This window comes from Camelus dromedarius, chromosome 17 (assembly GCF_036321535.1).
Source record: "Camelus dromedarius isolate mCamDro1 chromosome 17, mCamDro1.pat, whole genome shotgun sequence".
Classification (NCBI taxonomy): Eukaryota; Metazoa; Chordata; class Mammalia; order Artiodactyla; family Camelidae; genus Camelus; species Camelus dromedarius.
In genome coordinates this window covers 37423779-37434570 of record NC_087452.1, presented here as the reverse complement: position 1 = coordinate 37434570, position 10792 = coordinate 37423779, and positions in this window count along the sequence as shown.

The following is a 10792-nucleotide window of genomic DNA, read 5'->3' as shown; positions in this document are numbered from 1 at the left end:
TTACAAGAATATCAGTGGAAGTGATCATTGTAAGGGGAGTAAATTTGCCAGGTGAAAGCAGATATGGACAGACGAGAAAAAATGCAGCTAAAAGATGTCTTCAAGATATCTACCAAAACCATAAGGACACACAGGCTGAAAGTAAAAGGTCTACAATGCAAATACTAACCGAAAAAAATGCTGGTGGAACTTCCATAACAAGGCAGAACAGAAAGACTTTAAAGCAAAGGTTAGTAAATTTTCTGTGCAAGTTGTGGGCTATCTCTGATCTGAAGGGTGAACGTAACCACAGACAATACAGGAGTGAATGAGTGTAGATGTGTTCCAATGAAGCTTCAATGGACACTGAAATTTGAATTTAATATAATCTTCATGTGTCACAAAATATTCTTCCTTCGATTTTTAAAAACCATTTAAAAATGTAAAAACCATCCTTAACTTGCAACCTATTCAAAAACAGGTGGCAGTCAGACTTACCAACAGACCATAGTTTGCCAACCCCTGCTTTAAGGCAGAAAGCATTACCAGGGGTACAGATGTTTGCCACGTAATGATAAAAGATACAGCTCTTCAGGAATGTTTAACAATCCTAAATGTGAATTCAGCTAATCAATGTTATCCTAAAGATACATGACAACACAAAGAAAGATACATTTACATGGAGAGGATGGTAATCCTAACATCAGGTTGAGGACTTTAAAAAACATATTTCTCAGTAATTGACAGCTGAGGCAGAAAATAATTAGTAAGGCTATTCATCACGTGAATAACACAGTTCCTAACTCTGACCCAATTTAGAAAACTTTGATCTTGAAAGCTAGAAAGGCTTTCATTCTCAAGGGGCAACGGGAAAACAAAATGGAAATAATAAAATCAAAATTAAATTATAATGAAAATACTTCAAATTGAAATTTGTAGAACACACCTCAAATGGTACTTAAAGGAAAATTATAGCCTTAAATGCTTTCTATTTATTAAGAAAGACTGGAAATTAATAGGCTAAATATCTGACTTAAGATTTTAAAGTAATAGTAAATTCAAAGAAGGGGTAAAGGATAACAGAAATATAGTAAAAACAAAGATATTATCTAAGGAATCAACAAAAGCAGATTTCAGTTCTCTGAGCAAAATAATGAAAATGAGAAAACTGGCAAGATTACTTAATTTTAAAAAGTGAGAAAAAGCACAATCACGGAAATTTTTTAAAGGACGTAAATGAAGATAGAGCAGAAATGAAAATAACTGCACAAATAACTTTTAGATACTACATTTAAAACTTAGACAAAAATGGTCAATTTTCTAAAAGAATCTCATTTTCTAAAAATCCATACAAAGAAAAACATAAAACCTAATCAGTTCTCTCATCACTGAAGTTTAATGAGAAGTTAAAAATGACATATACACATACATACACAAAGTAAAGTCCTAAGAACTTTATAGGAAAAATCTAGCAAATATTCAAGACACAGAAAATTCCAGTCACATTAAGATCAGGTTGGCCTATGAGGAACAGTATGCTAACAAAGATACAAGTCTATTTCATGCTCATATAAAGTCCAGAAATGTGCAGTTCACATCTTGTGTGCTGTGTGAAATCCTTGGGCATTCATGATCCCCCCAGCTCACCCCCAGCCAATCCTAGGGGACTGGACCTAGTCCTTCTGGTATAAGAAGGTGACATCTGCATTGTAAGCTACAGGGTAGAGGAAGAGATCAAGTAGGAGCCACAATTTTACTTCTGCTAATTCTTAAGGAAAATCCCAGAAAACCCCTGTAATACTTTGTTTACATCTCATGGCCATGCCTAGCTTCAAAACAAGCTGGGATCTAGAATCTTTAATTTCAGTGGTCCTATAAACAGCTAAGCATTCTATTATTGAAAAAGAAGGGAGGCCAAAACATGGGGGACATTTAGTGGTCTCTGCCACACCAGTTGTAAACAGAATCTTCCAGAGAGTCAGAAACAGAAGATATTTCAAATTATTTTATATAGCTACTATAAACTTGATACCAAATTTAGATAAGGAAAGTAAAAATATAAGCCAATCTCATTTATGAACAGAGATGCATAATTATAAATATTAGCAAATAGAATCTAACAATGTATATAGATGCTTTAAAAATATCTCTTTGGATTTATCTTAAGAATTCAAAATGGTTTGACATTAGGAAATCCATTTAAGTCACCACAATGCAACAGAAGCAGACTGAGCTTGTGACTAAACAAGACACCTACTCATAATTTTAAAAATATTGGCAAACTAAAACTATAGGGGAGCTTCCTTAATAATAAGGAATAATAATACAATAAGGCTAGTATTTTAAATCTTTCAACAAACATCATACCTAATAATTGTGAAACCTTAGAATGGTTCTCTTTAAAATCAGGAATCATATGAGGCTTCAACGTTGTAAAACTAGCCAGTTCATTAACACGTGTCAAAAAAATAAAAGCATCAAGACTGGGCAGGAAGAAACACAACTGCCATTAGTCAGAGTTGCTCAGACTATCTACATAGAAAACCAAGGAAATCTACAGACCATTGAACTGAGATTCCTAAACACAATGGGGCTGATGGAATCCTGAGGAGACAGTGACCCATGGTAACACTCACCGAAGACACGGCAGGTATGGTTACTGTATGAAGAGTGGAGTCAAAGCAGTAATCTGAATGTCTGACCCACAGAGACCTTTGATGTTACCTAGTTGATCATGGTGTCCCTAGAACTGAAATGGATGGACAGCCTACTAAAATTTTACTTGATCTGAGTAAGAGGTAAATCTCTAAGTCTAGTCAATAGAAATCTGACTTGAATCATGAAAACAGTTACAATCCATCACTCAATTCCCAGACTTAAGCTAGTTCACAGACCTAGATCTGCTTGAATCAAGGGTAGGCAGGTCCCCTTAAAGAAGGACCCCCTACTACGAATGAGAAAATTTTATACTCTTGATCTTCTTCCTCTTCTCCAAAGGTACCTAAGAGTGTTTACCAGAGTAACTGTGCTTTGGAAAGGGCAAATAATCAGACTTTTCTGAGATTCCAGAACCTGGTTCTGAACTGACACTAATTACAGGAGACCCAGAATACTACTCTGGTCCCCTGGTCAGATTAGAAGCATATGGAGGTCAAGTGATCAACGGAGTTTGGGCTCAGATCCATCTCACAGTAGGCATAGTGTGTTCCTGAACCCATCCTGTGATTATTGCCCCTGTCTGGAATACATATTTGGAATAGACACACTCAGCAACTGGCAGAATCCCAACATGGGCTCCCTGACCCATGGAGGGAAAGCTATTATGGTAGGCAAGGCCCAGTGGAAAACTGTAGAACTACCCCTACCTACAAGAGTAGTAAACCAAAGCAATGCTGCGTTCCTGGAGCCACTACCTGGGTTAGTGCCACCATCAAAGACGTGAAACCACAACCCTACAAGCTCTGTGCAGAACACAGATGGATCTTGAGGAGAATGACAGTAGATGATCATAAACTTAATCAGGTAGTGACTCCAAGTGCAGCTGCTATTTCCACATATGGTTTTGGTGCCAAGCAAAGTAACACTTTTGGCCCCTTATCTGCAGTTACTAATCTGGCAAAAGCTTTTTTTCTCTGTACTCGTTAATAAAGACCACTACTTAGTTAGTTTGCTTTCAGCTGGATACACCTTCACTATCCTATTTCAGCACTCTATCAACTGTACAACCCGAGTCACCCATCTAGTTTGCAGTTACTTGGATCACCTTTCTACTCACTGAGTATCACACAGGTCCATTATACTAATGATATTATGGTAATAGTGTGTAGTGTAGTTGCTGTGTAAGAAGTAGCAACTACTGAAACACGTTGGTGAGACATGTATAACATGCCAGAGCATGGGAAAGAAACTTGCTCAACCTGGCTAGGGCGAATGCTTGCCAAAATTCCATTCTTTGCTCTTTATGTGCGTATGTATGTCCTGTATAATTCAAGGGGCCACAAGAAATGATTTTACATGACATTTTCTGGGTCATATGGTAAGTCTATGTTTAACATTTTAGGAAACCACTGAAATGTTTTCCAAGGGGGCTGCCTTGAGCTTCAGATAATTCTTAGCTTACAAAGGCCACTCACCCCCTCAGTGGGCCGTGCTGGCCTTCTAAGTATTAATTGGGGGCTGCCTTGAAATCTGATCAGGACCAGCTACCCAATTTGCCACGTAGAGTTCAAAATGTTCAAAATTATTCTGGATTTCAAAACCATGGCAGCAGAGCCCTAAAGCAAGTGTGTGGCTCTCCTACATGCGGGGCCCCATGAGCTGCACAAGCTGCATACCCCTGGAGCCAGCACTGGACCTGAGGCAGACACATTTGCTGTTGTGAGGAGGAAGATGAGCTGATGATTCTTGACTTTCCAGCCTTCTCTCCCCAGGTCTGGCCCCTTTAAGATCAGGATCCAGCACTTCTTCCCTGAACCCCTGAACTTCCCCCCATGCTCCCTCCTTGGGCAGTTACCTTTATATCACCACCTGACCACACAGATGTGGGCCTGACGTGGGTTCTCGGAATAGCTCCCAAGACTCCACTGCATTGTCTGTCCGATTTCCTTTCTTCAGCAAAATCTCCACATCCAAAACTTTTCTTCTCTCTCAGCTGGAAAGTTGGAAACAATGATAAGGCTTAACTTCTAAGATATTTTAGAATGGTGAGGAATGGCACTTTATTTTCCAGTCTTCTGGTCAGAACTTTGAAAAGCTAACCTGCTGAGATTTTCTGTGATCACTTGTGCTACCCACACTTTCATGAGAAAATGAACTGCCAGAGGTACACACAGCAGAGATGAATCCCACAAACAGAAGTCTGTATGAAAAGGAACCAGACACAAAGGAATACACACGGTGTGATCCCATCTATTTAAAGTAAAAAAACATCCAGAACAAAGAACAGCAAAACTATCATGTTTAGGGGAGTGTGCTTAGGTGGTAAAAAGGTAAGGAAATGCAGGGAAATAATTGCCACACATCAGAATATGGTTTAATTTATAGGAAAGAGAAGGAAAAGACATTCATCAAGAAGGGCAGGAGGGGAATTCTGAGCTTCCCACAAAGATCTAATTCTCAATCTGGCTGGTGAATCCAGGGGAGCTCACCTTACAAAACTTCACTGAGTTGTAAAATTTTTATTTAGTATACTATTACATTTCATGATAAATATATTTTTGAAATATTCTTACTTACACTGTACTTGTAGAGTTGATTACACCCTGAGCGTTTAAGCCTTGTGATTTTCCTTTGAGTGGGCCCTCCAAAACTAGAGGAGACACAAAACAAATCTCAATAAATTTAAGAAAATGGAAATCATATTAAGCATCTTTTTCTTACCAGAACAGTATGAAAACAGAAATCAACTACTGAAGAAAGCTAGAAAAATCACAGATATGCAAAGACTAAACAATATGCTACTGAACAACTATTGGGTCAACAAAGAAAGGATAAATCAAAAAATCCAAGACAAATGAAAAGTAAAATACGACATACCAAAAATCTATGGGATGCAGCAAAAGTGGTACTAAGAGGGGAGTTTATAGTGATACAGGCCTACTTTAAGAAACAAGAAAAATCTCAAATAATCTAACCTTCACCTAAAAGGACTAGAAAAGAAAGAAATGAAGCCAAAGTAAGTAGGAGGAAGGAAATATTAAAAATCAGGGTGGGAATAAATGAAATAGAATTTAAAAGAGAATTAAAAGATCAATGACACTAAGAGCTGGTTCTTTGAAAAGATAAACATAATTGACAAACATTTAGCTAGACTCACAGGAAAAGAGAAGTCTCAAATAAATAAAATCAGAAATGAAAGAGGAGAAGTACAATGGACACCACAGAAATATAAAGGATTATGAGACTATTTTGAACAGCTATACAACAACAAATTAGACAACCTAGAAGAAATGGATAAATTCTTAAACCATACAACATTCTAAGACTAATCATGAAAAAAAGAGAAAATCTGAATAGACTGATCACTAGTAAGGAGATTTGAAACAGTAATCAGAAACCTCCCAAAAAACAAAAGTCCAGGACCAGATGGCCTCATTGGTGAATTACTAAACATTAAAAAAAAAAAAAAAGATTTAATATTTATCCTTCACAAACTCTTCCAAAAAACTGGAGAAGGGAGCACTTCCTAACTCATTTTATGAAGCCAATGGAACCCTGATACCAAAACCAGATAAAGACAATACACAGATACACAATTACAGACAAGAACCTGTGATGAATATAGATGCAAAAATCCTCAACAAAATATTAACAAACTGAATACAACAACACATTAAAAAGATGATACACCATGACCAAGTGGGATTTATTCCAAGGATACAAGGATGGTTCAACAACTGCAAATCAACCACCATCATATACCACATTAGCAAAATGAAGGACAAAAATCATATGATTATCTCAACAGACGTAGAAAAAGCATTTGACAAGATTCAGTATTCATTTGTGATTCAATCTCAATAAAATGGGTATAGAAGGAATATACCTTAACATAATAAAGGACATATATCACAAATCCACAGCTAACATCATACTCAATGGTGAAAAACTGAAAGTTTTACCTCTAAGATAGGAACATCACAAGGGTCCACCCTCACCACCCATGTTCAACATGGCATCAGAAGTCCTAGCCAGAACAATTAGGCAAGAAAAAGAAATAAAAGGCACCCAAATTGGAAAGAAGTAAAACTTTCACTATTTGCAGATGACATGATTTTATATACCAAAAACCCTAAAGACACCACCAAAAAAACCCACAAAACTATTAGTTTTGTGTTTAATTTATATTTAACATGAAAAGACAATGTTTATATGACTAGGTATCTGTATCATGCAAGAACATTGAAATAATAAAGATATATTTTATTTTCAAAAACTATTAAAGATAAATACAGTAAAGTTCCAGGATACAAAATCAATATACAATTATCTGTCACATTTCCATACACTAACAATGAATTAGCATAAAGGGAAATTAAGAAAACAATCCCATTTACACAGCCAAAGGAATAAAATACCTAGGAATAAAATTTAACCAAGGAGTGAAAAGATCTGTACACTGAAAACTGTAAGATATTGTTGAAAGAAATTGAAGAAGACACAAAGAAATGGAAAGATATTCCATGCTCATAGATTGGAAGAATTAACATTGTTTAAATATCCATATTACCTAAAGCAATCTAGAGATTCAATGCAATCCCTATCAAAATCTCAACCTTTTTCATAGAAATAGAACCAAAAAAAAAAAATCCTGTAATTTGTATGGAACCACAAAATAGTAGACAGCCAAAGCTATCTCGAGTTAAAAAAAAGAACAAAGATGGAGGTATCACTCCCTGATGTCAAATTATACTACAAAGCTAGTAATCAAAACAGCATGGTATTGGCAGAAAAACAGGCACAGATCAATGGAACAGAACTGAGAGCCCAGAGATAAACCCACACATATGTGGACAACCAATTTATGACAAAGGAGCCAAGAACGCACAATGGAAAAGAGAAAGTCTCTTCAATAAATGGTGTTGGAAAAACTGGACAGTTACATGCAAAAGAACAGAACTAGACCACTATCTAACACCATACACAAAAAGTAACTGAAAAAGGATTAAATACTTGAATGTAAGACCTGAAACCATAAAACCATAGGCAATATGTTCTTTGACATTAGTCTTAGCAATATCTTTTTGGATGTCTTCTCAGGCAAGGGAAGACAAAAGCAAAAATAAGGGTAAGGGGGCTGGTGGGGGAGGGTGAAAAGGGTCAATTGTATGGTGATAGGTGGAAACTGGACTTTTGGTGGTGAGCACGCTGTAGTGTATACAGAGGTAGAATTAAAGTGTTGTACACATGAAACTTACATGTACACATCAAACTCATGTTATAAACCAATGTTGCCTCAATTTCAAAAAAAAATCTCCCATGAACAAAACAATGAAAAAGTGATGGCCAAAAAGAAAAGAAAACAAAAAATGATTGCCAGCTCCAACTAATGTGACCAATTTTCAGTGAAAAGTCATCCTAGGGTTGAAGCGTCATAGTCCGTGAATGACACATTTGAGGACAAGAAAACATCAACTGCTATCGGACATTGGATTACTCTAGTACTAGTGACCAAGGCTTAGCACATGGAACAACATTCTTCTACAATCCACCTTATACAATTAAAATCATAGTAGCAAGCCTTTCTACTTACCTAACATAGCTCCTTCCGATGACAATGCAGCCACCAAGCTTGATCTCAGGACTCCAACCAGAATTCCTTCTTCTTTTTTTTTTTTTTTAATTGAAGTATAGTCAGTTTACAATGTTGTGCCAATTTATGGTGTGCAGCTTCTTTCACTCATGCATGTACATATATATATATTTCTTTTCATATTTTTTCATTATAGGTTACTACAAGGTATTGAATACAGTTCCCTGGGCTATACAGTAAAAACTTGTTTATCTATTTTATATGTGGTAGTTAGTATTTGCAAATCTCAAACGTCCAATTTATTTCTTCCCCCACCCTCCCCACTGGTAACCAGGTTTGTTTTCTGTCTGTGAGTCTCTTTCTGTTTTGTAAATAAATTTTTTTAAATTCCACATATAAGTGATATCATAAGGCATTTTTCTTACTTTCTGGCTTACTTCACTTAGTATGATGATCTCCAGGTCCACCCATATTGCTGCAAGTGGCATTATTTTATTCTTTTTATGGCTGAGTAGTATTCCATTGTATAAATATACCACAACTTCTTTATCCAGTCATCTGTTGATGGACATTTAGGTTGTTTCCATGCCTTGGCTATTGTGTATAGTGCTGCTATGAACATCAGGGTGCATTATCTTTTTGAATTAGAGCTTCCTCAGGAGTAGGATTACTGAATCATATGATAACAGCCTTCCTTCTTATGTATAACTGCTACTTGTTTCTCTTTTTTAACATATAAAAGTTTCTGCTTGTGTTCACATTAGATTGCACCTTGGTGGAACGGGCTTGTCTGCTGTGGATCTGATGATAGAACCTTATATATGTATAATTATTTAATTGTAAATGGACCAAAAAGAAGGAAAACTTGTGGATTTTCCCAAAAACTTTATATTTTGTTTCTATGTGAATAAGATCCATGTGTACAAGAACAAGGAAATATTTTCATGAATCTAAAAGTACACTTCTCTTGGGTTCCTGACTTCAATATTTAGTATTGGTTTATGTACATAATGACCCTTTGGACTCTTTCTCACAAAAGGAGAATCTTCCATGGCCATTTTAAATAAACCTCAATGATGTATCTGAGGGCAGCCTATTTTCTGCTCTCATTCAAACCTTAAGTTACAGAGGGAAAACATCCATACTTAGACCAATTTTTTCTACCTCTATCCAATACATTTATCAGACTCCAATTCACACCAATAGTAACCACCTGTTGAAACCATGTTAACATCCTATGAAGCTTAACCAATACACCTAGATGCATATGTTCTCCTTGCCTTACCTAGCTTAAACAGATTTAATAGTGAAAGGCATGAATTGATGTGCTCCTGGGTCATTTGGGCAACAAAGACAGCTCAACCATGGGAAGAGTCTTTTAACATTCGGGGTTATAGGACTCTGGTGTCTGGTTTCCTCTGGGCTCTGCTGGGGGCTTATTCAATTGGGGGCTGCTCCACTTGAGGCAAATCAGGATTCCATGCTGTTTTGCTAAAGTCACAAATTTGCTTTGTTAAATTTATTAATTCATTTAACCTTGTCAAACAAATGTTTAGAAAGAATACCTTTAACTGTGTTCTTAATCTTAAGACTCTTCTTGAAGCTTTTATTAAGTTTTGAGCTCATTACAGCAAGATGAGTAAGGTCACAGAAAACTGCTAATTATTACAAAGTCAGTAAGTAAAATCAACTGCTTATAACATAATTTACACCTTTAAATTACCAGTTGTCTACAATTTATCACACATAATTTTCTCAAGAAATATTGCTCTCAGTTATAAGTCCAACACCCTAGGAATTTTAAAAAACTAAAATAATTCAGGAAAGAAATGTCATTTACTCGCTTATTGTCTCTGCTTCAAACACACCCTTCTATAGATGCTTTGTGATGATGGGGTTGGAATTCTGCATTTCACATCTCTGCTTGGTCAGCTGGCTCTACAATCAAGGAATACGAGGGAAGCTGCAATGTCGGAGAAGGGTGATGATTAATTTTGTGTGTCAACTTGTCTGGATCACAGGGTATGCAAACATTTGGTCAAACGTTATTTTGGGTGTTTCTTGGATGAGATTAACGTTAAAATTGGTGGATTATGCGTAAAGCAAATTACTTTCCATAATGTGGGCAAGCCTCATCTAATCAGTTGAATGCCTGAATAGAATAAAAAGACTGGCCTCCTTCAGGCAAGAAAGAATTCTCCAGCAGACTGCCTTTGGACTTCATCGGCACATCAGCTCTTCCGGGTTCTAAAGCAAACAGCCTTTGGACTGGAACTGGAACACAGGCTCTCCTGGGTCTCCAATTTGCTGGCCCACTCTACAGATTTTGGAATTACCAGTCTCTATAATCACTTGAGCCAATTCCTTTCTTCTCTTTCTATGTAGATAGATAGATAGATAGATAGATAGATAGATAGATAGATAGATAGACAGACAGACAGACAGACAGACAGACAGACACAGACCGACCGACCGACCAATCCCCTTGGCTCTGATTCTCTGGATAAACCCAATACAAGGAGGAAGAGGAGACTTGCTCCTTCCTGGGTTTCATGGGCTCTG